The sequence below is a fragment of the Capricornis sumatraensis genome, unplaced genomic scaffold (assembly GCF_032405125.1).
Source record: "Capricornis sumatraensis isolate serow.1 unplaced genomic scaffold, serow.2 scaffold7, whole genome shotgun sequence".
Classification (NCBI taxonomy): Eukaryota; Metazoa; Chordata; class Mammalia; order Artiodactyla; family Bovidae; genus Capricornis; species Capricornis sumatraensis.
This window is the reverse complement of record NW_027184618.1, coordinates 4,863,946-4,891,834: the sequence shown is the minus strand read 5'-3', so window position 1 is coordinate 4,891,834 and position 27,889 is coordinate 4,863,946.

Below are 27,889 nucleotides of genomic sequence, written 5' to 3'. Positions count from 1 at the left end.
TTTCCCGTTGAAAGCAGGGAAAGGATCCCTCATCTCGAGCTCCGAGGGGGAAACGGGGCTCCTCTGGATGTGGGCGGGACCATCGTGCTTCCTCTCGAGTGGAGACGGGTATGGCGGTGAACTTCTTGAGTTGCAGCAAGGGTGTGAAAGACCCTTTCGAAATTCCAGAGGTTAGGTGTCATTAGTCTCCACACGGCTCATCGGAAATAGGCCTCATCTCGCCTGGAAGGGAGAACTTCCTGGATTTTCTCGAGTTACGGCAGGTGTTCTCGAGTTACGACGGGGACCTCAGGGACCCGCCCTGGTTGCCTCAGGAGAGGCCAGTCCCCATGCGAGTTGCTAGGGGGCCTCTCGGGATTCCTCTCCCGTCGATACCGGGGCCAAGAACCTTGTGTGGAGTCAGGGCCCGAACCGAGGATTCCTCTCAGGGGCTGACATGGATCTTTGGGTACTTCTGGAGTCTCCCCAGGGGAGTCAGGCCTCGTCTCGAGTGGGGGCATGCACGTGTGCTTTCCTTCCAGGCTGTAGCAGCAATGTCACGCTTCCCGTCGCGTGGATCAAAGGATCTGTGGTTTTCCCTCGAGGCTTTCCCTCGAGGCTTTCCCACAGGGCTGTCCCACGTGCCACCGTGGTGTGAGTCGATCCTCGGCGTGAAAGATGAGCCAGTGCAGGGCAAAGAGGTTCCTCTGGAATGGACTGAGACATCTGGGGGAGTCTTGGAATGGTGGTACGACCATGGAGTTCCTCTCGCCTTTCCTGTTGAGAGTGCCTCCTCTTGAGATGCGACGGGAACGCCGGGAATTCTTTCCCGTTGAAAGCAGGGAAAGGATCCCTCATCTCGAGCTCCGAGGGGGAAACGGGGCTCCTCTGGATGTGGGCGGGACCATCGTACTTCCTCTCGAGTGGAGACGGGTATGGCGGTGAACTTCTTGAGTTGCAGCAAGGGTGTGAAAGACCCTTTCGAAGTTCCAGAGGTTAGGTGTCATTAGTCTCCAGACGCCTCATCGGAAATAGGCCTCATCTCGCCTGGAAGGGAGAACTTCCTGGATTTTCTTGAGTTGCGGCAGGTGTTCTCGAGTTACGACGGGGACCTCAGGGACCCGCCCGGGTGGCCTCAAGAGAGGCCAGTCCCCATGCGAGTTGCTAGGGGGCCTCTCGGGATTCCTCTCCCGTCGATACCGGGGCCAAAAACCTTGTGTGGAGTCAGGGCCGGGACCGAGGATTCCTCTCAGGGGTGACAAGGATCTCTGGGTACTTCTGGAGTCTCCCCAGGGGAGTCAGGCCTCCTCTCGAGTGGGGGCAAGCACGTGCGCTTTCCTTCCAGGCTGTAGCAGCAATGTCACGCTTCCCGTCGCGTGGATCAAAGGATCTGTGGTTTTCCCTCGAGGCTTTCCCTCGAGGCTTTCCCACAGGGCTGTCCCACGTGCCACCGTGGTGTGAGTCGATCCTCGGCGTGAAAGATCAGCCAGTGCAGGGCAAAGAGGTTCCTCTGGAATGGACTGAGTCCTCTGGGGGACTCTTGGAATGGTGGTACGACCATGGAGTTCCTCTCGCCTTTCCTGTTGAGAGTGCCTCCTCTTGAGATGTGACGGGAACGCCGGGAATTCTTTCCCGTTGAAAGCAGGGATAGGATCCCTCATCTCGAGCTACGAGGGGGAAACGGGGCTCCTCTGGATGTGGGCGGGACCATCGTGCTTCCTCTCGAGTGGAGACGGGTATGGCGGTGAACTTCTTGAGTTGCAGCAAGGGTGTGAAAGACCCTTTCGAAGTTCCAGAGGTTAGGTGTCATTAGTCTCCAGACGCCTCATCGGAAATAGGCCTCATCTCGCCTGCAAGGGAGAACTTCCTGGATTTTCTCGAGTTGCGGCAGGTGTTCTCGAGTTACGACGGGGACCTCAGGGACCCGCCCTGGTTGCCTCAGGAGAGGCCAGTCCCCATGCGAGTTGCTAGGGGGCCTCTCGGGATTCCTCTCCCGTCGATACCGGGGCCAAAAACCTTGTGTGGAGTCAGGGACGGAACCGAGGATTCCTCTCAGGGGAGACATGTATCTTTGGGTACTTCTGGAGTCTCCCCAGGGGAGTCAGGCCTCGTCTCGAGTGGGGGCATGCACGTGCGCTTTCCTTCCAGGCTGTAGCAGCAATGTCACGCTTCCCGTCGAGTGGATCAAAGGATCTGTGGTTTTCCCTCGAGGCTTTCCCTCGAGGCTTTCCCACAAGTCTCTCCCACGTGCCACCGTGGTGTGAGTCGATCCTCGGCGTGAAAGATGAGCCAGTGCAGGGCAAAGAGGTTCCTCTGGAATGGACTGAGACATCTGGGGGACTCTTGGAATGGTGGTACGACCATGGAGTTCCTCTCGCCTTTCCTGTTGAGAGTGCCTCCTCTTGAGATGCGACGGGAACGCTGGGAATTCTTCCCCGTTGAAAGCAGGGAAAGGATCCCTCATCTCGAGCTACGAGGGGGAAACGGGGCTCCTCTGGATGTGGGCGGGACCATCGTGCTTCCTCTCGAGTGGAGACGGGTATGGCGATGTACTTCTTGAGTTGCAGCAAGGGTGTGAAAGACCCTTTCGAAAATCCAGAGGTTAGGTGTCATTAGTCTCCAGACGCCTCATCGGAAATAGGCCTCATCTCACCTGGAAGGGAGAACTTCCTGGATTTTCTCGAGTTGCGGCAGGTGTTCTCGAGTGACGACGGGGACCTCAGGGACCCGCCCTGGTGGCCTCAGGAGAGGCCAGTCCCCATGCGAGTTGCTAGGGGGCCTCTCGGGATTCCTCTCCCGTCGATACCGGGGCCAATAACCTTGTGTGGAGTCAGGGCCCGAAACGAGGATTCCTCTCAGGGGCTGACATGGATCTTTGAGTACTTCTGGAGTCTCCCCAGGGGAGTCAGGCCTCGTCTCGAGTGGGGGCATGCACGTGCGCTTTCCTTCCAGACTGTAGCAGCAATGTCACGCTTCCCGTCGCGTGGATCAAAGGATCTGTGGTTTTCCCTCGAGGCTTTCCCTCGAGGCTTTCCCACAGGGCTGTCCCACGTGCCACCGTGGTGTGAGTCGATCCTCTGCGTGAAAGATGAGCCAGTGCAGGGCAAAGATGTTCCTCTGGAATGGACTGAGTCATCTGGGGGACTCTTGGAATGGTGGTACGACCATGGAGTTCCTCTCGCCTTTCCTGTTGAGAGTGCCTCCTCTTGAGATGCGACGGGAACGCCGGGAATTCTTTCCCGTTGAAAGCAGGGAAAGGATCCCTCATCTCGAGCTCCGAGGGGGAAACGGGGCTCCTCTGGATGTGGGCGGGACCATCGTGCTTCCTCTCGAGTGGAGACGGGTATGGCGGTGAACTTCTTGAGTTGCAGCAAGGGTGTGAAAGACCCTTTCGAAGTTCCAGAGGTTAGGTGTCATTAGTCTCCAGACGCCTCATCGGAAATAGGCCTCATCTCGCCTGCAAGGGAGAACTTCCTGGATTTTCTCGAGTTGCGGCAGGTGTTCTCGAGTTACGACGGGGACCTCAGGGACCCGCCCTGGTTGCCTCAGGAGAGGCCAGTCCCCATGCGAGTTGCTAGGGGGCCTCTCGGGATTCCTATCCCGTCGATACCGGGGCCAAAAACCTTGTGTGGAGTCAGGGCCGGAACCGAGGATTCCTCTCAGGGGTGACATGGATCTTTGAGTACTTCTGGAGTCTCCCCAGGGGAGTCAGGCCTCGTCTCGAGTGGGGGCATGCACGTGCGCTTTCCTTCCAGACTGTAGCAGCAATGTCACACTTCCCGTCGCGTGGATCAAAGGATCTGTGGTTTTCCCTCCAGGCTTTCCCTCGAGGCTTTCCCACAGGGCTGTCCCACGTGCCCCCGTGGTGTGAGTCGATCCTCGGCGTGAAAGATGAGCCAGTGCAGGGCAAAGAGGTTCCTCTGGAATGGACTGAGACATCTGGGGGACTCTTGGAATGGTGGTACGACCATGGAGTTCCTCTCGCCTTTCCTGTTGAGAGTGCCTCCTCTTGAGATGCGACGGGAACGCCGGGAATTCTTTCCCGTTGAAAGCAGGGAAAGGATCCCTCATCTCGAGCTCCGAGGGGGAAACGGGGCTCCTCTGGATGTGGGCGGGACCATCGTGCTTCCTCTCGAGTGGAGACGGGTATGGCGGTGAACTTCTTGAGTTGCAGCAAGGGTGTGAAAGACCCTTTCGAAATTCCAGAGGTTAGGTGTCATTAGTCTCCAGACGCCTCATCGGAAATAGGCCTCATCTCGCCTGGAAGGGAGAACTTCCTGGATTTTCTCGAGTTACGGCAGGTGTTCTCGAGTTACGACGGGGACCTCAGGGACCCGCCCTGGTGGCCTAAGGAGAGGCCAGTCCCCATGCGAGTTGCTAGGGGGCCTCTCGGGATTCCTCTCCCGTCGATACCGGGGCCAAGAACCTTGTGTGGAGTCAGGGCCCGAACCGAGGATTCCTCTCAGGGGCTGACATGGATCTTTGGGTACTTCTGGAGTCTCCCCAGGGGAGTCAGGCCTCGTCTCGAGTGGGGGCATGCACGTGTGCTTTCCTTCCAGGCTGTAGCAGCAATGTCACGCTTCCCGTCGCGTGGATCAAAGGATCTGTGGTTTTCCCTCGAGGCTTTCCCTCGAGGCTTTCCCACAGGGCTGTCCCACGTGCCACCGTGGTGTGAGTCGATCCTCGGCGTGAAAGATGAGCCAGTGCAGGGCAAAGAGGTTCCTCTGGAATGGACTGAGTCATCTGGGGGACTCTTGGAATGGTGGTACGACCATGGAGTTCCTCTCGCCTTTCCTGTTGAGAGTGCCTCCTCTTGAGATGCGACGGGAACGCCGGGAATTCTTTCCCGTTGAAAGCAGGGAAAGGATCCCTCATCTCGAGCTACGAGGGGGAAACGGGGCTCCTCTGGATGTGGGCGGGACCATCGTGCTTCCTCTCGAGTGGAGACGGGTATGGCGGTGAACTACTTGAGTTGCAGCAAGGGTGTGAAAGACCCTTTCGAAGTTCCAGAGGTTAGGTGTCATTAGTCTCCAGACGCCTCATCGGAAATAGGCCTCATCTCGCCTGCAAGGGAGAACTTCCTGGATTTTCTCGAGTTGCGGCAGGTGTTCTCGAGTTACGACGGGGACCTCAGGGACCCGCCCTGGTTGCCTCAGGAGAGGCCAGTCCCCATGCGAGTTGCTAGGGGGCCTCTCGGGATTCCTATCCCGTCGATACCGGGGCCAAAAACCTTGTGTGGAGTCAGGGCCGGAACCGAGGATTCCTCTCAGGGGTGACATGGATCTTTGAGTACTTCTGGAGTCTCCCCAGGGGAGTCAGGCCTCGTCTCGAGTGGGGGCATGCACGTGCGCTTTCCTTCCAGACTGTAGCAGCAATGTCACACTTCCCGTCGCGTGGATCAAAGGATCTGTGGTTTTCCCTCGAGGCTTTCCCTCGAGGCTTTCCCACAGGGCTGTCCCACGTGCCACCGTGGTGTGAGTCGATCCTCGGCGTGAAAGATGAGCCAGTGCAGGGCAAAGAGGTTCCTCTGGAATGGACTGAGACATCTGGGGGACTCTTGGAATGGTGGTACGACCATGGAGTTCCTCTCGCCTTTCCTGTTGAGAGTGCCTCCTCTTGAGATGCGACGGGAACGCCGGGAATTCTTTCCCGTTGAAAGCAGGGAAAGGATACCTCATCTCGAGCTCCGAGGGGGAAACGGGGCTCCTCTGGATGTGGGCGGGACCATCGTGCTTCCTCTCGAGTGGAGACGGGTATGGCGGTGAACTTCTTGAGTTGCAGCAAGGGTGTGAAAGACCCTTTCGAAATTCCAGAGGTTAGGTGTCATTAGTCTCCAGACGCCTCATCGGAAATAGGCCTCATCTCGCCTGGAAGGGAGAACTTCCTGGATTTTCTCGAGTTACGGCAGGTGTTCTCGAGTTACGACGGGGACCTCAGGGACCCGCCCTGGTGGCCTAAGGAGAGGCCAGTCCCCATGCGAGTTGCTAGGGGGCCTCTCGGGATTCCTCTCCCGTCGATACCGGGGCCAAGAACCTTGTGTGGAGTCAGGGCCCGAACCGAGGATTCCTCTCAGGGGCTGACATGGATCTTTGGGTACTTCTGGAGTCTCCCCAGGGGAGTCAGGCCTCGTCTCGAGTGGGGGCATGCACGTGTGCTTTCCTTCCAGGCTGTAGCAGCAATGTCACGCTTCCCGTCGCGTGGATCAAAGGATCTGTGGTTTTCCCTCGAGGCTTTCCCTCGAGGCTTTCCCACAGGGCTGTCCCACGTGCCACCGTGGTGTGAGTCGATCCTCGGCGTGAAAGATGAGCCAGTGCAGGGCAAAGAGGTTCCTCTGGAATGGACTGAGACATCTGGGGGAGTCTTGGAATGGTGGTACGACCATGGAGTTCCTCTCGCCTTTCCTGTTGAGAGTGCCTCCTCTTGAGATGCGACGGGAACGCCGGGAATTCTTTCCCGTTGAAAGCAGGGAAAGGATCCCTCATCTCGAGCTCCGAGGGGGAAACGGGGCTCCTCTGGATGTGGGCGGGACCATCGTACTTCATCTCGAGTGGAGACGTGTATGGCGGTGAACTTCTTGAGTTGCAGCAAGGGTGTGAAAGACCCTTTCGAAGTTCCAGAGGTTAGGTGTCATTAGTCTCCAGACGCCTCATCGGAAATAGGCCTCATCTCGCCTGGAAGGGAGAACTTCCTGGATTTTCTTGAGTTGCGGCAGGTGTTCTCGAGTTACGACGGGGACCTCAGGGACCCGCCCGGGTGACCTCAAGAGAGGCCAGTCCCCATGCGAGTTGCTAGGGGGCCTCTCGGGATTCCTCTCCCGTCGATACCGGGGCCAAAAACCTTGTGTGGAGTCAGGGCCGGGACCGAGGATTCCTCTCAGGGGTGACAAGGATCTTTGGGTACTTCTGGAGTCTCCCCAGGGGAGTCAGGCCTCCTCTCGAGTGGGGGCAAGCACGTGCGCTTTCCTTCCAGGCTGTAGCAGCAATGTCACGCTTCCCGTCGCGTGGATCAAAGGTTCTGTGGTTTTCCCTCGAGGCTTTCCCTCGAGGCTTTCCCACAGGGCTGTCCCACGTGCCACCGTGGTGTGAGTCGATCCTCGGCGTGAAAGATCAGCCAGTGCAGGGCAAAGAGGTTCCTCTGGAATGGACTGAGTCCTCTGGGGGACTCTTGGAATGGTGGTACGACCATGGAGTTCCTCTCGCCTTTCCTGTTGAGAGTGCCTCCTCTTGAGATGCGACGGGAACGCCGGGAATTCTTTCCCGTTGAAAGCAGGGAAAGGATCCCTCATCTCGAGCTCCGAGGGGGAAACGGGGCTCCTCTGGATGTGGGCGGGACCATCGTGCTTCCTCTCGAGTGGAGACGGGTATGGCGGTGAACTTCTTGAGTTGCAGCAAGGGTGTGAAAGACCCTTTCGAAGTTCCAGAGGTTATGTGTCATTAGTCTCCAGACGCCTCATCGGAAATAGGCCTCATCTCGCCTGCAAGGGAGAACTTCCTGGATTTTCTCGAGTTGCGGCAGGTGTTCTCGAGTTACGACGGGGACCTCAGCGACCCGCCCTGGTTGCCTCAGGAGAGGCCAGTCCCCATGCGAGTTGCTAGGGGGCCTCTCGGGATTCCTATCCCGTCGATACCGGGGCCAAAAACCTTGTGTGGAGTCAGGGCCGGAACCGAGGATTCCTCTCAGGGGTGACATGGATCTTTGAGTACTTCTGGAGTCTCCCCAGGGGAGTCAGGCCTCGTCTCGAGTGGGGGCATGCACGTGCGCTTTCCTTCCAGACTGTAGCAGCAATGTCACACTTCCCGTCGCGTGGATCAAAGGATCTGTGGTTTTCCCTCCAGGCTTTCCCTCGAGGCTTTCCCACAGGGCTGTCCCACGTGCCCCCGTGGTGTGAGTCGATCCTCGGCGTGAAAGATGAGCCAGTGCAGGGCAAAGAGGTTCCTCTGGAATGGACTGAGACATCTGGGGGACTCTTGGAATGGTGGTACGACCATGGAGTTCCTCTCGCCTTTCCTGTTGAGAGTGCCTCCTCTTGAGATGCGACGGGAACGCCGGGAATTCTTTCCCGTTGAAAGCAGGGAAAGGATCCCTCATCTCGAGCTCCGAGGGGGAAACGGGGCTCCTCTGGATGTGGGCGGGACCATCGTGCTTCCTCTCGAGTGGAGACGGGTATGGCGGTGAACTTCTTGAGTTGCAGCAAGGGTGTGAAAGACCCTTTCGAAATTCCAGAGGTTAGATGTCATTAGTCTCCAGACGCCTCATCGGAAATAGGCCTCATCTCGCCTGGAAGGGAGAACTTCCTGGATTTTCTCGAGTTACGGCAGGTGTTCTCGAGTTACGACGGGGACCTCAGGGACCCGCCCTGGTGGCCTAAGGAGAGGCCAGTCCCCATGCGAGTTGCTAGGGGGCCTCTCGGGATTCCTCTCCCGTCGATACCGGGGCCAAGAACCTTGTGTGGAGTCAGGGCCGGAACCGAGGATTCCTCTCAGGGGTGACAAGGATCTTTGGGTACTTCTGGAGTCTCCCCAGGGGAGTCAGGCCTCCTCTCGAGTGGGGGCATGCACGTGCGCTTTCCTTCCAGGCTGTAGCAGCAATGTCACGCTTCCCGTCGCGTGGATCAAAGGATCTGTGGTTTTCCCTCGAGGCTTTCCCACAGGGCTGTCCCACGTGCCACCGTGGTGTGAGTCGATCCTCGGCGTGAAAGATGAGCCAGTGCAGGGCAAAGAGGTTCCTCTGGAATGGACTGAGTCATCTGGGGGACTCTTGGAATGGTGGTACGACCATGGAGTTCCTCTCGCCTTTCCTGTTGAGAGTGCCTCCTCTTGAGATGCGACGGGAACGCCGGGAATTCTTTCCCGTTGAAAGCAGGGAAAGGATCCCTCATCTCGAGCTCCGAGGGGGAAACGGGGCTCCTCTGGATGTGGGCGGGACCATCGTGCTTCCTCTCGAGTGGAGACGGGTATGGCGGTGAACTTCTTGAGTTGCAGCAAGGGTGTGAAAGACCCTTTCGAAGTTCCAGAGGTTAGGTGTCATTAGTCTCCAGACGCCTCATCGGAAAGAGGCCTCATCTCGCCTGCAAGGGAGAACTTCCTGGATTTTCTCGAGTTGCGGCAGGTGTTCTCGAGTTACGACGGGGACCTCAGGGACCCGCCCTGGTTGCCTCAGGAGAGGCCAGTCCCCATGCGAGTTGCTAGGGGGCCTCTCGGGATTCCTCTCCCGTCGATACCGGGGCCAAAAACCTTGTGTGGAGTCAGGGCCGGAACCGAGGATTCCTCTCAGGGGTGACATGTATCTTTGGGTACTTCTGGAGTCTCCCCAGGGGAGTCAGGCCTCGTCTCGAGTGGGGGCATACACGTGCGCTTTCCTTCCAGGCTGTAGCAGCAATGTCACGCTTCCCGTCGAGTGGATCAAAGGATCTGTGGTTTTCCCTCGAGGCTTTCCCTCGAGGCTTTCCCACAAGGCTGTCCCACGTGCCACCGCGGTGTGAGTCGATCCTCGGCGTGAAAGATGAGCCAGTGCAGGGCAAAGAGGTTCCTCTGGAATGGACTGAGACATCTGGGGGACTCTTGGAATGGTGGTACGACCATGGAGTTCCTCTCGCCTTTCCTGTTGAGAGTGCCTCCTCTTGAGATGCGACGGGAACGCTGGGAATTCTTTCCCGTTGAAAGCAGGGAAAGGATCCCTCATCTCGAGCTACGAGGGGGAAACGGGCTCCTCTGGATGTGGGCGGGACCATCGTGCTTCCTCTGGAGTGGAGACAGGTATGGCGATGTACTTCTTGAGTTGCAGCAAGGGTGTGAAAGACCCTTTCGAAATTCCAGAGGTTAGGTGTCATTAGTCTCCAGACGCCTCATCGGAAATAGGCCTCATCTCACCTGGAAGGGAGAACTTCCTGGATTTTCTCGAGTTGCGGCAGGTGTTCTCGAGTTACGACGGGGACCTCAGGGACCCGCCCTGGTGGCCTCAGGAGAGGCCAGTCCCCATGCGAGTTGCTAGGGGGCCTCTCGGGATTCCTCTCCCGTCGATACCGGGGCCAATAACCTTGTGTGGAGACAGGGCCCGAACCGAGGATTCCTCTCAGGGGCTGACATGGATCTTTGAGTACTTCTGGAGTCTCCCCAGGGGAGTCAGGCCTCCTCTCGAGTGAGGGCATGCACGTGCGCTTTCCTTCCAGACTGTAGCAGCAATGTCACACTTCCCGTCGCGTGGATCAAAGGATCTGTGGTTTTCCCTCGAGGCTTTCCCTCGAGGCTTTCCCACAGGGCTGTCCCACGTGCCACCGTGGTGTGAGTCGATCCTCGGCGTGAAAGATGAGCCAGTGCAGGGCAAAGAGGTTCCTCTGGAATGGACTGAGACATCTGGGGGACTCTTGGAATGGTGGTACGACCATGGAGTTCCTCTCGCCTTTCCTGTTGAGAGTGCCTCCTCTTGAGATGCGACGGGAACGCCGGGAATTCTTTGCGTTGAAAGCAGGGAAAGGATCCCTCATCTCGAGCTCCGAGGGGGAAACGGGGCTCCTCTGGATGTGGGCGGGACCATCGTGCTTCCTCTCGAGTGGAGACGGGTATGGCGGTGAACTTCTTGAGTTGCAGCAAGGGTGTGAAAGACCCTTTCGAAATTCCAGAGGTTAGGTGTCATTAGTCTCCAGACGCCTCATCGGAAATAGGCCGCATCTCGCCTGGAAGGGAGAACTTCCTGGATTTTCTCGAGTTGCGGCAGGTGTTCTCGAGTTACGACGGGGACCTCAGGGACCCGCCCTGGTGGCCTCAGGAGAGGCCAGTCCCCATGCGAGTTGCTAGGGGGCCTCTCGGGATTCCTCTCCCGTCGATACCGGGGCCAAGAACCTTGTGTGGAGTCAGGGCCCGAACCGAGGATTCCTCTCAGGGGCTGACATGGATCTTTGGGTACTTCTGGAGTCTCCCCAGGGGAGTCAGGCCTCGTCTCGAGTGGGGGCATGCACGTGTGCTTTCCTTCCAGGCTGTAGCAGCAATGTCACGCTTCCCGTCGCGTGGATCAAAGGATCTGTGGTTTTCCCTCGAGGCTTTCCCTCGAGGCTTTCCCACAGGGCTGTCCCACGTGCCACCGTGGTGTGAGTCGATCCTCGGCGTGAAAAATGAGCCAGTGCAGGGCAAAGAGGTTCCTCTGGAATGGACTGAGACATCTGGGGGACTCTTGGAATGGTGGTACGACCATGGAGTTCCTCTCGCCTTTCCTGTTGATAGTGCCTCCTCTTGAGATGCGACGGGAATGCCGGGAATTCTTTCCCGTTGAAAGCAGGGAAAGGATCCCTCATCTCGAGCTCCGAGGGGGAAACGGGGCTCCTCTGGATGTGGGCGGGACCATCGTGCTTCCTCTCGAGTGGAGACGGGTATGGCGGTGAACTTCTTGAGTTGCAGCAAGGGTGTGAAAGACCCTTTCGAAGTTCCAGAGGTTAGGTGTCATTAGTCTCCAGACGCCTCATCGGAAATAGGCCTCATCTCGCCTGGAAGGGAGAACTTCCTGGATTTTCTCGAGTTGCGGCAGGTGTTCTCGAGTTACGACGGGGACCTCAGGGACCCGCCCTGGTGGCCTCAGGAGAGGCCAGTCCCCATGCGAGTTGCTAGGGGGCCTCTCGGGATTCCTCTCCCGTCGATACCGGGGCCAAAAACCTTGTGTGGAGTCAGGGCCGGGACCGAGGATTCCTCTCAGGGGTTACATGGATCTTTGGGTACTTCTGGAGTCTCCCCAGGGGAGTCAGGCCTCCTCTCGAGTGGGGCCATGCACGTGCGCTTTCCTACCAGGCTGTAGCAGCAATGTCATGCTTCCCGTCGCGTGGATCAAAGGATCTGTGGTTTTCCCTCGAGGCTTTCCCTCGAGGCTTTCCCACAGGGCTGTCCCACGAGCCACAGTGGTGTGAGTCAATCCTCGGCGTGAAAGATGAGCCAGTGCAGGGCAAAGAGATTCCTCTGGAATGGACTGAGACATCTGGGGGAGTCTTGGAATGGTGGTACGACCATGGAGTTCCTCTCGCCTTTCCTGTTGAGAGTGCCTCCTGTTGAGATGCGACGGGAACGCCATGAATTCTTTCCCGTTGAAAGCAGGGAAAGGATCCCTCATCTCGAGCTCCGAGGGGGAAACGGGGCTCCTCTGGATGTGGGCGGGACCATCGTACTTCCTCTCGAGTGGAGACGGGTATCGCGGTGAACTTCTTGAGTTGCAACAAGGGTGTGAAAGACCCTTTCGAAGTTCCAGAGGTTAGGTGTCATTAGTCTCCAGACGCCTCATCGGAAATAGGCCTCATCTCGCCTGGAAGGGAGAACTTCCTGGATTTTCTTGAGTTGCGGCAGGTGTTCTCGAGTTACGACGGGGACCTCAGGGACCCGCCCGGGTGGCCTCAAGAGAGGCCAGTCCCCATGCGAGTTGCTAGGGGGCCTCTCGGGATTCCTCTCCCGTCGATACCGGGGCCAAAAACCTGGTGTGGAGTCAGGGCCGGGACCGAGGATTCCTCTCAGGGGTGACAAGGATCTTTGGGTACTTCTGGAGTCTCCCCAGGGGAGTCAGGCCTCGTCTCGAGTGGGGGCATGCACGTGCGCTTTCCTTCCAGGCTGTAGCAGCAATGTCACGCTTCCCGTCGCGTGGATCAAAGGATCTGTGGTTTTCCTTCGAGGCTTTCCCTCGAGGCTTTCCCACAGGGCTGTCCCACGTGCCACCGTGGTGTGAGTCGATCCTCGGCGTGAAAGATGAGCCAGTGCAGGGCAAAGAGATTCCTCTGGAATGGACTGAGTCATCTGGGGGACTCTTGGAATGGTGGTACGACCATGGAGTTCCTCTCGCCTTTCCTGTTGAGAGTGCCTCCTCTTGAGATGCGACGGGAACGCCGGGAATTCTTTCCCGTTGAAAGCAGGGAAAGGATCCCTCATCTCGAGCTACGAGGGGGAAACGGGGCTCCTCTGGATGTGGGCGGGACCATCGTGCTTCCTCTCGAGTGGAGACGGGTATGGCGTTGAACTTCTTGAGTTGCAGCAAGGGTGTGAAAGACCCTTTCGAAGTTCCAGAGGTTAGGTGTCATTAGTCTCCAGACGCCTCATCGGAAATAGGCCTCATCTCGCCTGCAAGGGAGAACTTCCTGGATTTTCTCGAGTTGCGGCAGGTGTTCTCGAGTTACGACGGGGACCTCAGGGACCCGCCCTGGTTGCCTCAGGAGAGGCCAGTCCCCATGCGAGTTGCTAGGGGGCCTCTCGGGATTCCTATCCCGTCGATACCGGGGCCAAAAACCTTGTGTGGAGTCAGGGCCGGAACCGAGGATTCCTCTCAGGGGTGACATGGATCTTTGAGTACTTCTGGAGTCTCCCCAGGGGAGTCAGGCCTCGACTCGAGTGGGGGCATGCACGTGCGCTTTCCTTCCAGACTGTAGCAGCAATGTCACACTTCCCGTCGCGTGGATCAAAGGATCTGTGGTTTTCCCTCGAGGCTTTCCCTCGAGGCTTTCCCACAGGGCTGTCCCACGTGCCACCGTGGTGTGAGTCGATCCTCGGCGTGAAAGATGAGCCAGTGCAGGGCAAAGAGGTTCCTCTGGAATGGACTGAGACATCTGGGGGACTCTTGGAATGGTGGTACGACCATGGAGTTCCTCTCGCCTTTCCTGTTGAGAGTGCCTCCTCTTGAGATGCGACGGGAACGCCGGGAATTCTTTCCCGTTGAAAGCAGGGAAAGGATCCCTCATCTCGAGCTCCGAGGGGGAAATGGGGCTCCTCGGGATGTGGGCGGGACCATCGTGCTTCCTCTCGAGTGGACACGGGTATGTCGGTGAACTTCTTGAGTTGCAGTAGGGGTGTGAAAGACCCTTTCGAAGTTCCAGAGGTTAGGTGTCATTAGTCTCCAGACGCCTCATCGGAAATAGGCCTCATCTAGCCTGGAAGGGAGAACTTCCTGGATTTTCTCGAGGTGCGGCAGGTGTTCTCGAGTTACGACGGGTACCACAGGGACCCGCCCTGATGGCCTCAGGAGAGGCCAGTCACCATGCGAGTTGCTAGGGGGCCTCTCGGGATTCCTCTCCCGTCGATACCGGGGCCAAATACCTTGTGTGGAGTCAGGGCCAGAACCGAGGATTCCTCTCAGGGGCTGACATGGATCTTTGGGTACTTCTAGAGTCTCCCCAGGGGAGTCAGGCCTCGTCTCGAGTGGGGGCATGCACGTGCGCTTTCCTCCCAGGCTGTAGCAGCAATGTCACGCTTCCCGTCGCGTGGATCAAAGGATCTGTGGTTTTCTCTCGAGGCTTTCCCTCGAGGCTTTCCCACAGGGCTGTCCCACGTGCCACCGTGGTGTGAGTCGATCCTCGGCGTTAAAGATGAGCCAGTGCAGGGCAAAGAGGTTCCTCTGGAATGGACTGAGACATCTGGGGGACTCGTGGAATGGTGGTACCACCATGGAGTTCCTCTCGCCTTTCCTGTTTAGAGTGCCTCCTCTTGAGATGCGACGGGAACGCCGGGAATTCTTTCCCGTTGAAAGCAGGGAAAGGATCCCTCATCTCGAGCTACGAGGGGGAAACGGGGCTCCTCTGGATGTGGGCGGGACCATCGTGCTTCCTCTCGAGTGGAGACGGGTATGGCGGTGAACTTCTTGAGTTGCAGCAAGGGTGTGAAAGACCCTTTCGAAGTTCCAGAGTTTAGGTGTCATTAGTCTCCACACGCCTCATCGGAAATAGGATTCTTCTCGCCTGGAAGGGAGAACTTCCTGGATTTTCTCGAGTTGGGACAGGTGTTCTAGAGTTACGACGGGGACCTCAGGGACCCGCCCTGGTGGCCTCAGGAGAGGCCAGTCCCCATGCGAGTTGCTAGGGGGCCTCTCGGGATTCCTCTCCCGTCGATACCGGGGCCAAAAACCTTGTGTGGAGTCAGGGCCGTTACCGAGGATTCCTCTCAGGGGCTGACATGGATCTTTGGGTACTTCTGGAGTCTCCCCAGGGTAGTCAGGCATCGTCTCAAGTGGGGGCATGCACGTGCGCTTTCCTTCCAGGCTGTAGCAGCAATGTCACGCTTCCCGTGGCCTGGATCAAAGGATCTGTGGTTTTCCCTCGAGGCTTTCCCTCGAGGCTTTCCCACAGGGCTGTCCCATGTGCCACCGTGGTGTGAGTCGATCCTCGGCGAGAAAGATGAGCCAGTGCAGGGCAAAGAGGTTCCTCTGGAATGGACTGAGACATCTGGGGGACTCTTGGAATGGTGGTACGACCATGGAGTTCCTCTCGCCTTTTCTGTTGAGAGTGCCTCCTCTTGAGATGCGACGGGAACGCCGGGAATTCTTTCCCGTTGAAAGCAGGGAAAGGATCCCTCATCTCGAGCTACGAGGGGGAAACGGGGCTCCTCTGGATGTGCGCGGGACCATCGTGCTTCCTCGCGAGTGGAGACGGGTATGGCGGTGAACTTCTTGAGTTGCAGCAAGGGTGTGAAAGACCCTTTCGAAGTTCCAGAGTTTAGGTGTCATTAGTCTCCAAACGCCTCATCGGAAATAGGATTCTTCTCGCCTGGAAGGGAGAACTTCCTGGATATTCCCGAGTTGCGACAGGTGTTCTCGAGTTACGACGGAGACCTCAGGGACCCGCCCTGGTGGCCTCAGGAGAGGCCAGTCCCCATGCGAGTTGCTAGGGGGCCTCTCGGGATTCCTCTCCCGTCGATAACAGGGCCAAAAACCTTGTGTGGAGTCAGGGCCGGAACCGAGGATTCCTCTCAGGGGCTGACATGGATCTTTGGGTACTTCTGGAGTCTCCCCAGGGGAGTCAGGCCCCGTCTCGAGTGGGGGCATGCACGTGCGCTTTCCTTCCAGGCTGTAGCAGCAATGTCACGCTTCCCGTTGCGTGGATCAAAGGATCTGTGGTTTTCCCTCGAGGCTTTGCCTCGAGGCTTTCCCACAGGGCTGTCCCACGTGCCACCGTGGTGTGAATCGATCCTCGGCGTGAAAGATGAGCCAGTGCAGGGCAAAGAGGTTCCTCTGGAATGGACTGAGACATCTGGGGGACTCTTGGAATGGTGGTACGACCATGGAGTTCCTCTCGCCTTTCCTGTTGAGAGTGCCTCCTCTTGAGATGCGACGGGAATGCCGGGAATTCTTTCCCGTTGAAAGCAGGGAAAGGATCCCTCATCTCGAGCTACGAGGGGGAAACGGGGCTCCTCTGGATGTGGGCAGGACCATCGTGCTTCCTCTCGAGTGGACACGGGTATGGCGGTGAACTTCTTGAGTAGCAGCAAGGGTGTGAAAGACCCTTTCGAAGTTCCAGAGGTTAGGTGTCGTTAGTCTCCAGACGCCTCATCGGAAATAGGCCTCATCTCGCCTGGAAGGGAGAACTTCCTGGATTTTCTCGAGTTGTGGCAGGTGTTCTCGAGTTACGACGGGGACCTCAGGGACCCGCCCTGGTGGCCTCAGTAACGGCCAGTCCCCATGGGAGTTGCTAGGGGGCCTCTCGGGATTACTCTCCCGTCGATACCTGGGCCAAAAACCTTGTGTGGAGTCAGGGCCGGAATCGAGGATTCCTCTCAGGGGCTGACATGGATCTTTGGGTACTTGTGGAGTCTCCCCAGGGGAGTCAGGCCTCGTCTCGAGTGGGGGCATGCACGTGCGCTTTCCTTCCAGGCTGTAGCAGGAATGTCACGCTTCCCGTCGCGTGGATCAAAGGATCTGTGGTTTTCCCTCGAGGCTTTCCCTCGAGGCTTTCCCACAGGGCTGTCCCATGTGCCACCGTGGTGTGAGTCGATCCTCGGCGTGAAAGATGAGCCAGTGCAGGGCAAAGAGGTTCCTTTGGAATGGACTGAGACATCTGGGGGACTCTTGGAATGGTGGTACGACCATGGAGTTCCTCTCGCCTTTCCTGTTGAGAGTGCCTCCTCTAGAGATGCGACGGGAACGCCGGGAATTCTTTCCCGTTGAAAGCAGGGAAAGGATCCCTCATCTCGAGCTACGAGGGGGAATCGGGGCTCCTCTGGATGTGGGCGGGACCATCGTGCTTCCTCTCGAGTGGAGACGGGTATGGCAGAGAACTTCTTGAGTTGCAGCAAGGGAGTGAAAGACCCTTTCGAAGTTCCAGAGGTTAGGTGTCATTAGTCTCCAGACGCCTCATCGGAAATAGGCCTCATCTAGCCTGGAAGGGAGAACTTCCTGGATTTTCTCGAGGTGCGGCAGGTGTTCTCGAGTTACGACGGGTACCACAGGGACCCGCCCTGATGGCCTCAGGAGAGGCCAGTCACCATGCGAGATGCTAGGGGGCCTCTCGGGATTCCTCTCCCGTCGATACCGGAGCCAAATACCTTGTGTGGAGTCAGGGCCAGAACCGAGGATTCCTCTCAGGGGCTGACATGGATCTTTGGGTACTTCTAGAGTCTCCCCAGGGGAGTCAGGCCTCGTCTCGAGTGGGGGCATGCACGTGCGCTTTCCTCCCAGGCTGTAGCAGCAATGTCACGCTTCCCGTCGCGTGGATCAAAGGATCTGTGGTTTTCTCTCGAGGCTTTCCCTCGAGGCTTTCCCACAGGGCTGTCCCACGTGCCACCGTGGTGTGAGTCGATCCTCGGAGTGAAAGATGAGCCAGTGCAGGGCAAAGAGGTTCCTCTGGAATGGACTGAGACATCTGGGGGACTCTTGGAATGGTGGTACGACCATGGAGTTCCTCTCGCCTTTCCTGTTGAGAGTGCCTCCTCTTGAGATGCGACGGGAACGCTGGGAATTCTTTCCCGTTGAAAGCAGGGAAAGGATCCCTCATCTCGAGCTACGAGGGGGAAACGGGGCTCCTCTGGATGTGGGCGGGACCCTCGTGCTTCCTCTCGAGTGGAGACGGTTATGGCGGTGAACTTCTTGAGTTGCAGCAAGGGTGTGAAAGACCCTTTCGAAGTTCCAGAGGTTACGTGTCAGTCTCCAGACGCCTCATCGGAAATAGACCTCATCTCGCCTGGAAGGGAGAACTTCCTGGATTTTCTCGAGTTGCGGCAGGTGTTCTCGAGTTACGACGGGGATCTCAGGGACCCGCCCTGGTGGCCTCAGGAGAGGCCAGTCCCCATGCGAGTTGCTAGGGGGCCTCTCGGGATTCCTCTCCCGTCGATACCGGGGCCAAAAACCTTGTGTGGAGTCAGGGCCAGAACCGAGGATTCCTCTCAGGGGCTGACATGGATCTTTGGGTACTTCTAGAGTCTCCCGAGGGTAGTCAGGCCTCGTCTCGAGTGGGGGCATGCACGTGCGCTTTCCTTCCAGGCTGTAGCAGCAATGTCACGCTTCCCGTCGCGTGGATCAAAGGATCTGTGGTTTTCCCTCGAGGCTTTCCCTCGAGGCTTTCCCACAGGGCTGTCCCACGTGCCACCGTGGTGTGAGTCGATCCTCGGCGTGAAAGATGAGCCAGTGCAGGGCAAAGAGGTTCCTCTGGAATGGACTGAGACATCTGGGGGACTCTTGGAATGGTGGTACGACCATGGAGTTCCTCTCGCCTTTCCTGTTGAGAGTGCCTCCTCTTGAGATGCGACGGGAATGCCGGGAATTCTTTCCCGTTGAAAGCAGGGAAAGGATCCCTCATCTCGAGCTACGAGGGGGAAACGGGGCTCCTCTGGATGTGGGCGGGACCATCGTGCTTCCTCTCGAGTGGAGACGGGTATGTCGGTGAACTTCTTGAGTTGCAGCAAGGGTGTGAAAGACCCTTTCAAAGTTCCAGAGGTTAGGTGTCATTAGTCTCCAGACGCCTCATCGGAAATAGGCCTCATCTCGCCTGGAAGGGAGAACTTCCTGGATTTTCTCGAGTTGCGGCAGGTGTTCTCGAGTTACGACGGGGACCTCAGGGAGCCGCCCTGGTGGCCTCAGGAGAGGCCAGTCCCCATGCGAGTTGCTAGGGGGCCTCTCGGGATTCCTCTCCCGTCGATACCGGGGCCAAAAACCTTGTGTGGAGTCAGGGCCGGAACCGAGGATTCCTCTCAGGGGCTGACATGGATCTTTGGGTACTTCTGGAGTCTCCCCAGGGGAGTCAGGCCTCGTCTCGAGTGGGGGCATGCACGTGTGCTTTTCTTCCAGGCTGTAGCAGCAATGTCACGCTTCCCGTCGCGTGCATCAAAGGATCTGTGGTTTTCCCTCGAGGCTTTCCCTCGAGGCTTTCCCACAGGGCTGTCCCACGTGCCACCGTGGTGTGAGTCGATCCTCGGCGTGAAAGATGAGCCAGTGCAGGGCAAAGGGGTTCCTCTGGAATGGACTGAGACATCTGGGGGACTCTTGGAATGGTGGTACGACCATGGAGTTCCTCTCGCCTTTCCTGTTGAGAGTGCCTCCTCTTGAGATGCGACAGGAACGCCGGGAATTCTTTCCCGTTGAAAGCAGGGAAAGGATCCCTCATCTCGAGCTCCAAGGGGGAAACAGGGCTCCTCTGGATGTGGGCGGGACCATCGTGCTTCCTCCCGAGTGGACACGGGTATGGCGGTGAACTTCTTGAGTTGCAGCAAGGGTGTGAAAGACCCTTTCGAAGTTCCAGAGGTTAGGTGTCATTAGTCTCCAGACGCCTCATCGGAAATAGGCCTCATCTCGCCTGGAAGGGAGAACTTCCTGGATTTTCTCGAGTTGCGGCAGGTTATCCCGAGTTACGACGGGGACCTCAGGGACCCGCAGTGGTGGCCTCAGGAGAGGCCAGTCCCCATGCGAGTTGCTAGGGGGCCTCTCGGGATTCCTCTCCCGTCGATACCGGGGCCAAAAACCTTGTGTGGAGTCAGGGCCGGAACCGAGCATTCCTCTCAGGGGCTGAAATGGATCTTTGGGTACTTCTGGAGTCTCCCCAGGGGATTCAGGCCTCGTCTCGAGTGGGGGCATGCACGTGCGCTTTCCTTCCAGGCTGTAGCAGCAATGTCACGCTTCCCGTGGCCTGGATCAAAGGATCTGTGGTTTTCCCTCGAGGCTTTCCCTCGAGGCTTTCCCACATAGCTGTCCCACGTGCCACCGTGGTGTGAGTCGATCCTCGGCGTGAAAGATGAGCCAGTGCAGGGCAAAGAGGTTCCTCTGGAATGGACTGAGACATCTGGGGGACTCTTGGAATGGTGGTACGACCATGGAGTTCGTCTCGCCTTTCCTGTTGAGAGTGCCTCCTCTTGAGATGCGACGGGAACGCCGGGAATTCTTTCCCGTTGAAAGCAGGGAAAGGATCCCTCATCTCGAGCTACGAGGGGGAAACGGGGCTCCTCGGGATGTGGGCGGGACCATCGTGCTTCCTCTCGAGTGGACACGGGTATGTCGGTGAACTTCTTGAGTTGCAGCAAGGGTGTGAAAGACCCTTCCGAAGTTCCAGAGGTTACGTGTCAGTCTCCAGATGCCTCATTGGAAATAGACCTCATCTCGCCTGGAAGGGAGAACTTCCTGGATTTTCTCGAGGTGCGGCAGGTGTTCTCGAGTTACGACGGGTACCAAAGGGACCCGCCCTGATGGCCTCAGGAGAGGCCAGTCCCCATGCGAGTTGCTAGGGGGCCTCTCGGGATTCCTCTCCCGTCGATACTAGGGCCAAAAACCTTGTGTGGAGTCAGGGCCGGAACCGAGGATTCCTCACAGGGGTAACATGGATCTTTGGGTACTTCTGGAGTCTCCCCAGGGGAGTCAGGCCTCGTCTCGAGTGGGGGCATGCACGTGCGCTTTCCTTCCAGGCTGTAGCAGCAATGTCACGCTTCCCGTCGCATGCATCAAAGGATCTGTGGTTTTCCCTCGAGGCTTTCCCTCGAGGCTTTCCCGCAGGGCTGTCCCACGTGCCACCGTGGTGTGAGTCGATCCTCGGCGTCAAAGATGAGCCAGGGCAGGGCAAAGAGGTTCCTCTGGAATGGACTGAGACATCTGGGGGACTCTTGGAATGGTGGTACGACCATGGAGTTCCTCTCGCCTTTCCTGTTGAGAGTGCCTCCTCTTGAGATGCGACGGGAACGCCGGGAATTCTTTCCCGTTGAAAGCAGGGAAAGGATCCCTCATCTCGAGCTACGAGGGGGAAACGGGGCTCCTCTGGATGTGGGTGGGACCATCGTGCTTCCTCTCGAGTGGAGACGGGTATGGCGGTGAACTTCTTGAGTTGCAGCAAGGGTGTGAAAGACCCTTTCGAAGTTCCAGAGGTTACGTGTCAGTCTCCAGATGCCTCATCGGAAATAGACCTCATCTCGCCTGGAAGGGAGAACTTCCTGGATTTTCTCGAGGTGCGGCAGGTGTTCTCGAGTTACGACGGGTACCAAAGGGACCCGCCCTGATGGCCTCAGGAGAGGCCAGTCCCCATGCGAGTTGCTAGGGGGCCTCTCGGGATTCCTCTCCCGTCGATACTAGGGCCAAAAACCTTGTGTGGAGTCAGGGCCGGAACCGAGGATTCCTCACAGGGGTAACATGGATCTTTGGGTACTTCTGGAGTCTCCCCAGGGGAGTCAGGCCTCGTCTCGAGTGGGGGCATGCACGTGCGCTTTCCTTCCAGGCTGTAGCAGCAATGTCACGCTTCCCTTCGCGTGCATCAAAGGATCTGTGGTTTTCCCTCGAGGCTTTCCCTCGAGGCTTTCCCGCAGGGCTGTCCCACGTGCCACCGTGGTGTGAGTCGATCCTCGGCGTCAAAGATGAGCCAGTGCAGGGCAAAGAGGTTCCTCTGGAATGGACTGAGACATCTGGGGGACTCTTGGAATGGTGGTACGACCATGGAGTTCCTCTCGCCTTTCCTGTTGAGAGTGCCTCCTCTTGAGATGCGACGGGAACGCCGGGAATTCTTTCCCGTTGAAAGCAGGGAAAGGATCCCTCATCTCGAGCTCCGAGGGGGAAACGGGGCTCCTCTGGATGTGGGCGGGACCATCGTGCTTCCTCTCGAGTGGAGACGGGTATGGGGGTGAACTTCTTGAGTTGCAGCAAGGGTGTGAAAGACCCTTTCGAAGTTCCAGAGGTTAGGTGTCATTAGTCTCCAGACGCCTCATCGGAAATAGGCCTCATCTCGCCTGGAAGGGAGAACTTCCTGGATTTTCTCGAGTTGCGGCAGGTGTTCTCGAGTTACGACGGGGATCTCAGGGACCCGCCCTGGTGGCCTCAAGAACAGCCAGTCCCCATGCGAGTTGATAGGGGGCCTCTCGGGATTCCTCTCCCGTCGATACCGGGGCCAAAAACCTTGTGTGGAGTCAGGGCCGGAACCAAGGATTCCTCTCAGGGGCTGACATGGATCTTTGGGTACTTCTGGAGTCTCCCCAGGGGAGTCAGGCCTCGTCTCGAGTGGGGGCATGCACGTGTGCTTTCCTTCCAGGCTGTAGCAGCAATGTCACGCTTCCCGTCGCGTGGATCAAAGGATCTGTGGTTTTCCCTCGAGGCTTTCCCTCGAGGCTTTCCCACAGGGCTGTCCCACGTGCCACCGTGGTGTGAGTCGATCCTCGGCATGAAAGATGAGCCAGTGCAGGGCAAAGAGGTTCCTCTGGAATGGACTCAGACATCTGGGGGACTCTTGGAATGGTGGTACGACCATGGAGTTCCTCTCGCCTTTCCTGTTGAGAGTGCCTCCTCTTGAGATGCGACGGGAATGCCGGGAATTCTTTCCCGTTGAAAGCAGGGAAAGGATCCCTCAACTCTAGCTACGAGGGGGAAACGGGGCTCCTCTGGATGTGGGCGGGACCATCGTGCTTCCTCTCGAGTGGAGACGGGCAAGGAGGTGAACTTCTTGAGTAGCAGCAAGGGTGTGAAAGACCCTTTCGAAGTTCCAGAGGTTGGGTGTCATTAGTCTCCAGACGCCTCATCGGAAATAGGCCTCATCTCGCCTGGAAGGGAGAACTTCCTGGATTTTCTCGAGTTGCGGCAGGTGTTCTCGAGTTACGACGGGGACCTCAGGGACCCGCCCTGGTGGCCTCAGGAGAGGCCAGTCCCCATGCGAGGTGCTAGGGGGCCTCTCGGGATTCCTCTCCCGTCGATACCGGGGCCAAAAACCTTGTGTGCAGTCAGGGCCGGAAACGAGGATTCCTCTCAGGGGCTGACATGGATCTTTGGGTACTTCTGGAGTCTCCCCAGGGGATTCAGGCCTCGTCTCGAGTGGGGGCATGCACGTGCGCTTTCCTTCCAGGCTGTAGCAGCAATGTCACGCTTTCCGTCGCGTGGATCAAAGGATCTGTGGTTTTCCCTCGAGGCTTTCCCTCGAGGCTTTCCCACATGGCTGTGCCACGTGCCACCGTGGTGTGAGTCGATCCTCGGCGTGAAAGATGAGCCAGTGCAGGGCAAAGAGGTTCCTCTGGAATGGACTGAGACATCTGGGGGACTCTTGGAATGGTGGTACGACCATGGAGTTCCTCTCGCCTTTCCTGTTGAGAGTGCCTCCTCTTGAGATGCGACGGGAATGACGGGAATACTTTCCCGTTGAAAGCAGGGAAAGGATCCCTCATCTCGAGCTACGAGGGGGAAACGGGGCTCCTCTGGATGTGGGCGGGACCATCGTGCTTCCTCTCGAGTGGAGACGGGTATGGCGGTGAACTTCTTGAGTTGCAGCAAGTGTGTGAAAGACCCTTTCGAAGTTCCAGAGGTTAGGTGTCATTAGTCTCCAGACGCCTCATCGGAAATAGGCCTCATCTCGCCTGCAAGGGAGAACTTCCTTGATTTTCTCGAGTTGCGGTAGGTGTTCTCGAGTTACGACGGGGACCTCAGGGACCCGCCCTGGTTGCCTCAAGAGGCCAGTCCCCATGCGATTTGCTACGGGGCCTCTCGGGATTCCTCTCCCGTCGATACCGGGGCCAAAAACCTTGTGTGGAGTCAGGGCCGTAACCGAGGATTCCTCTCAGGGGCTGACATGGATCTTTGGGTACTTCTGGAGTCTCCCCAGGGGAGTCAGGCCTCGTCTCGAGTGGGGGCATGCACGTGCGCTTTCCTTCCAGGCTGTAGCAGCAATGTCACGCTTCCCGTGGCGTGGATCAAAGGATCTGTGGTTTTCCCTCGAGGCTTTCCCACAGGGCTGTCCCACGTGCCACCGTGGTTTGAGTCGATCCTCGGCGTGAAAGATGAGCCAGTGCAGGGCAAAGAGGTTCCTCTGGAATGGACTGAGACATCTGGGGGACTCTTGGAATGGTGGTACGACCATGGAGTTCCTCTCGCCTTTCCTGTTGAGAGTGCCTCCTCTTGAGATGCGACGGGAACGCCGGGAATTCTTTCCCGTTGAAAGCAGGGAAAGGATCCCTCATCTCGAGCTACGAGGGGGAAACGGGGCTCCTCTGGATGTGGGCGGGACCATCGTGCTTCCTCTCGAGTGGACACGGGTATGGCGGTGAACTTCTTGAATTGCAGCAAGGTTGTGAAAGACCCTTTCGAAGTTCCAGAGGTTAGGTGTCATTAGTCTCCAGACGCCTCATCGGAAATAGGCCTCATCTCGCCTGGAAGGGAGAACTTCCTGGATTTTCTCGAGTTGCGGCAGGTGTTCTCGAGTTACGACGGGGACCTCAGGGACCCGCTCTGGTGGCCTCAGGAGAGGCCAGTCCCCATGCGAGGTGCTAGGGGGCCTATCGGGATTCCTCTCCCGTCGATACCGGGGCCAAAAACCTTGTGTGCAGTCAGGGCCGGAACCAAGGATTCCTCTCAGGGGCTGACATGGATCTTTGGGTACTTCTGGAGTCTCCCCAGGGGAGTCAGGCCTCGTCTCGAGTGGGGGCATGCACGTGCGCTTTCCTTCCAGGCTGTAGCAGCAATGTCACGCTTCCCGTGGCGTGGATCAAAGGATCTGTGGTTTTCCCTCGAGGCTTTCCCACAGGGCTGTCCCACGTGCCACAGTGGTGTGAGTCGATCCTCGGCGTGAAAGATGAGCCAGTGCAGGGCAAAGAGGTTCCTCTGGAATGGACTGAGACATCTGGGGGACTCTTGGAATGGTGGTACGACCATGGAGTTCCTCTCGCCTTTCCTGTTGAGAGTGCCTCCTCTTGAGGTGCGACGGGAACGCCGGGAATTCTTTCCCGTTGAAAGCAGGGAAAGGATCCCTCATCTTGAGCTACGAGGGGGAAACGGGGCTCCTCTGGATGTGGGCGGGACCATCGTGCTTCCTCTCGAGTGGAGACGGGTATGGCGGTGAACTTCTTGAGTTGCAGCAAGGGTGTGAAAGACCCTTTCGAAATTCCAAAGGTTAGGTGTCATTAGTCTCCAGACGCCTCATCGGAAATAGGCCTCATCTCGCCTGGAAGGGAGAACTTCCTGGATTTTCTCGAGTTGCGGCAGGTGTTCTCGAGTTAAGACGGGGACCTCAGGGACCCGCCCTGGTGGCCTCAGGAGAGGCCAGTCCCCATGCGAGGTGCTAGGGGGCCTCTCGGGATTCCTCTCCCATCGATACCGGGGCCAAAAAGCTTGTGTGGAGTCAAGGCCGGAACCGAGGATTCCTCTCAGGGGCTGACATGGATCTTTGGGTACTTCTGGAGTCTCCCCAGGGGAGTCATGCCTCGACTCGAGTGGGGGCATGGACGTGCGCTTTCCTTCCAGGCTGTAGCAGCAATGTCACGCTTCCCGTCGCGTGGATCAAAGGATCTGTGGTATTTCCTCGAGGCTTTCCCTCGAGGCTTTCCCACAGGGCTGTCCCACGTGCCACCGTGGTGTGAGTCGATCCTCGGCGTGAAAGATTACCCAGTGCAGGGCAAAGAGGTTCCTCTGGAATGGACTGAGACATCTGGGGGACTCTTGGAATGGTGGTACGACCATGGAGTTCCTCTCGCCTTTCCTGTTGAGAGTGCCTCCTCTTGAGATACGACGGGAACACCGGGAATTCTTTCCCGTTGAAAGCAGGGAAAGGATCCCTCATCTCGAGCTAAGAGGGGGAAACGGGGCTCCTCTGGATGTGGGCGGGACCATCGTGCTTCCTCTCGAGTGGAGACGGGTATGGCGGTGAACTTCTTGAGTTGCAGCAAGGGTGTGAAAGACCCTTTCGAAGTTCGAGAGGTTAGGTGTCATTAGTCTCCAGACGCCTCATCGGAAATAGGCCTCATCTCGCCTGGAAGGGAGAACTTCCTGGATTTTCTCGAGTTGCGGCAGGTGTTCTCGAGTTACGACGGGGACCTCAGGGACCCGCCCTGGTGGCCTCAGGAGAGGCCAGTCCCCATGCGAGGTGCTAGGGGGCCTCTCGAGATTCCTCTCCCGTCGATACCAAGGCCAAAAACCTTGTGTGGAGTCAGGGTCGGAACCGAGGATTCCTCTCAGGGGCTTATATGGATCTTTGGGTACTTCTGGAGTCTCGCCAGGGGAGACAGGCCTCGTCTCGAGTGGGGGCATGCACGTGCGCTTTCCTTCCAGGCTGTAGCAGCAATGTCACGCTTCCCGTCGCGTGGATCAAAGGATCTGTGGTTTTCCCTCGAGGCTTTCCCTCGAGGCTTTCCCACAGGGCTGTCCCTCGTGCCTCCGTGGTGTGAGTCGATCCTCGGCGTGAAAGATGAGCCAGTGCAGGGCAAAGAGGTTCCTCTGGAATGGACTGAGACATCTGGGGGACTCTAGGAATGGTGGTACGACCATGGAGTTCCTCTCGCCTTTCCTGTTGAGAGTGCCTCCTCTTGAGATGCGACGGGAACGCCGGGAATTCCTTCCCGTTGAAAGCTGGAAAGGATCCCTCATCTCGAGCTCCGAGAGGGAAACGGGGCTCCTCTGGATGTGGGCGGGACCATCGTGCTTCCTCTCGAGTGGAGACGGGTATGGCGGTGAACTTCTTGAGTTGCAGCAAGGGTGTGAAAGACCCTTTCGAAATTCCAAAGGTTAGGTGTCATTAGTCTCCAGACGCCTCATCGGAAATAGGCCTCATCTCGCCTGGAAGGGAGAACTTCCTGGATTTTCTCGAGTTGCGGCAGGTGTTCTCGAGTTAAGACGGGGACCTCAGGGACCCGCCCTGGTGGCCTCAGGAGAGGCCAGTCCCCATGCGAGGTGCTAGGGGGCCTCTCGGGATTCCTCTCCCGTCGATACCGGGGCCAAAAAGCTTGTGTGGAGTCAGGGCCGGAACCGAGGATTCCTCTCAGGGGCTGACATGGATCTTTGGGTACTTCTGGAGTCTCCCCAGGGGAGTCAGGCCTCGACTCGAGTGGGGGCATGCACGTGCGCTTTCCTTCCATGCTGTAGCAGCAATGTCACGCTTCCCGTGGCGTGTATCAAAGGATCTGTGGTTTTCCCTCGAGACTTTCCCACAGGGCTGTCCCACGTGCCACCGTGGTGTGAGTCGATCCTCGGCGTGAAAGATGAGCCAGTGCAGGGCAAAGAGGTTCCTCTGGAATGGACTGAGACATCTGGGGGACTCTTGGAATGGTGGTACGACCATGGAGTTCCTCTCGCCTTTCCTGTTGAGAGTGCCTCCTCTTGAGATGCGACGGGAACGCCGGGAATTCTTTCCCGTTGAAAGCAGGGAAAGGATCCCTCATCTCGAGCTACGAGGGGGAAACGGGGCTCCTCTGGATGTGGGCGGGACCATCGTGCTTCCTCTCGAGTGGACACGGGTATGGCGGTGAACTTCTTGAGTTGCAGCAAGGGTGTGAAAGACCCTTTCGAAGTTCCAGAGGTTAGGTGTCATTAGTCTCCAGACGCCTCATCGGAAATAGGCCTCATCTCGCCTGGAAGGGAGAACTTCCTGGATTTTCTCGAGTTGCGGCAGGTGTTCTCGAGTTACGACGGGGAACTCAGGGACCCGCCCTGGTGGCCTCAGGAGAGGCCAGTCCCCATGCGATGTGCTAGGGTGCCTCTCGGGATTCCTCTCCCGTCGATACCGGGGCCAAAAACCTTGTGTGGAGTCAGGGCCGGAACCGAGGATTCCTCTCAGGGGCTGACATGGATCTTTGGGTACTTCTGGAGTCTCCCCAGGGGAGTCAGGCCTCGTCTCGAGTGGGGGCATGCACGTGCGCTTTCCTTCCAGGCTGTAGCAGCAATGTCACGCTTCCTGTCGCGTGGATCAAAGGATCTGTGGTTTTCCCTCGAGGCTTTCCCTCGAGGCTTTCCCACAGGGCTGTCCCACGTGCCACCGTGG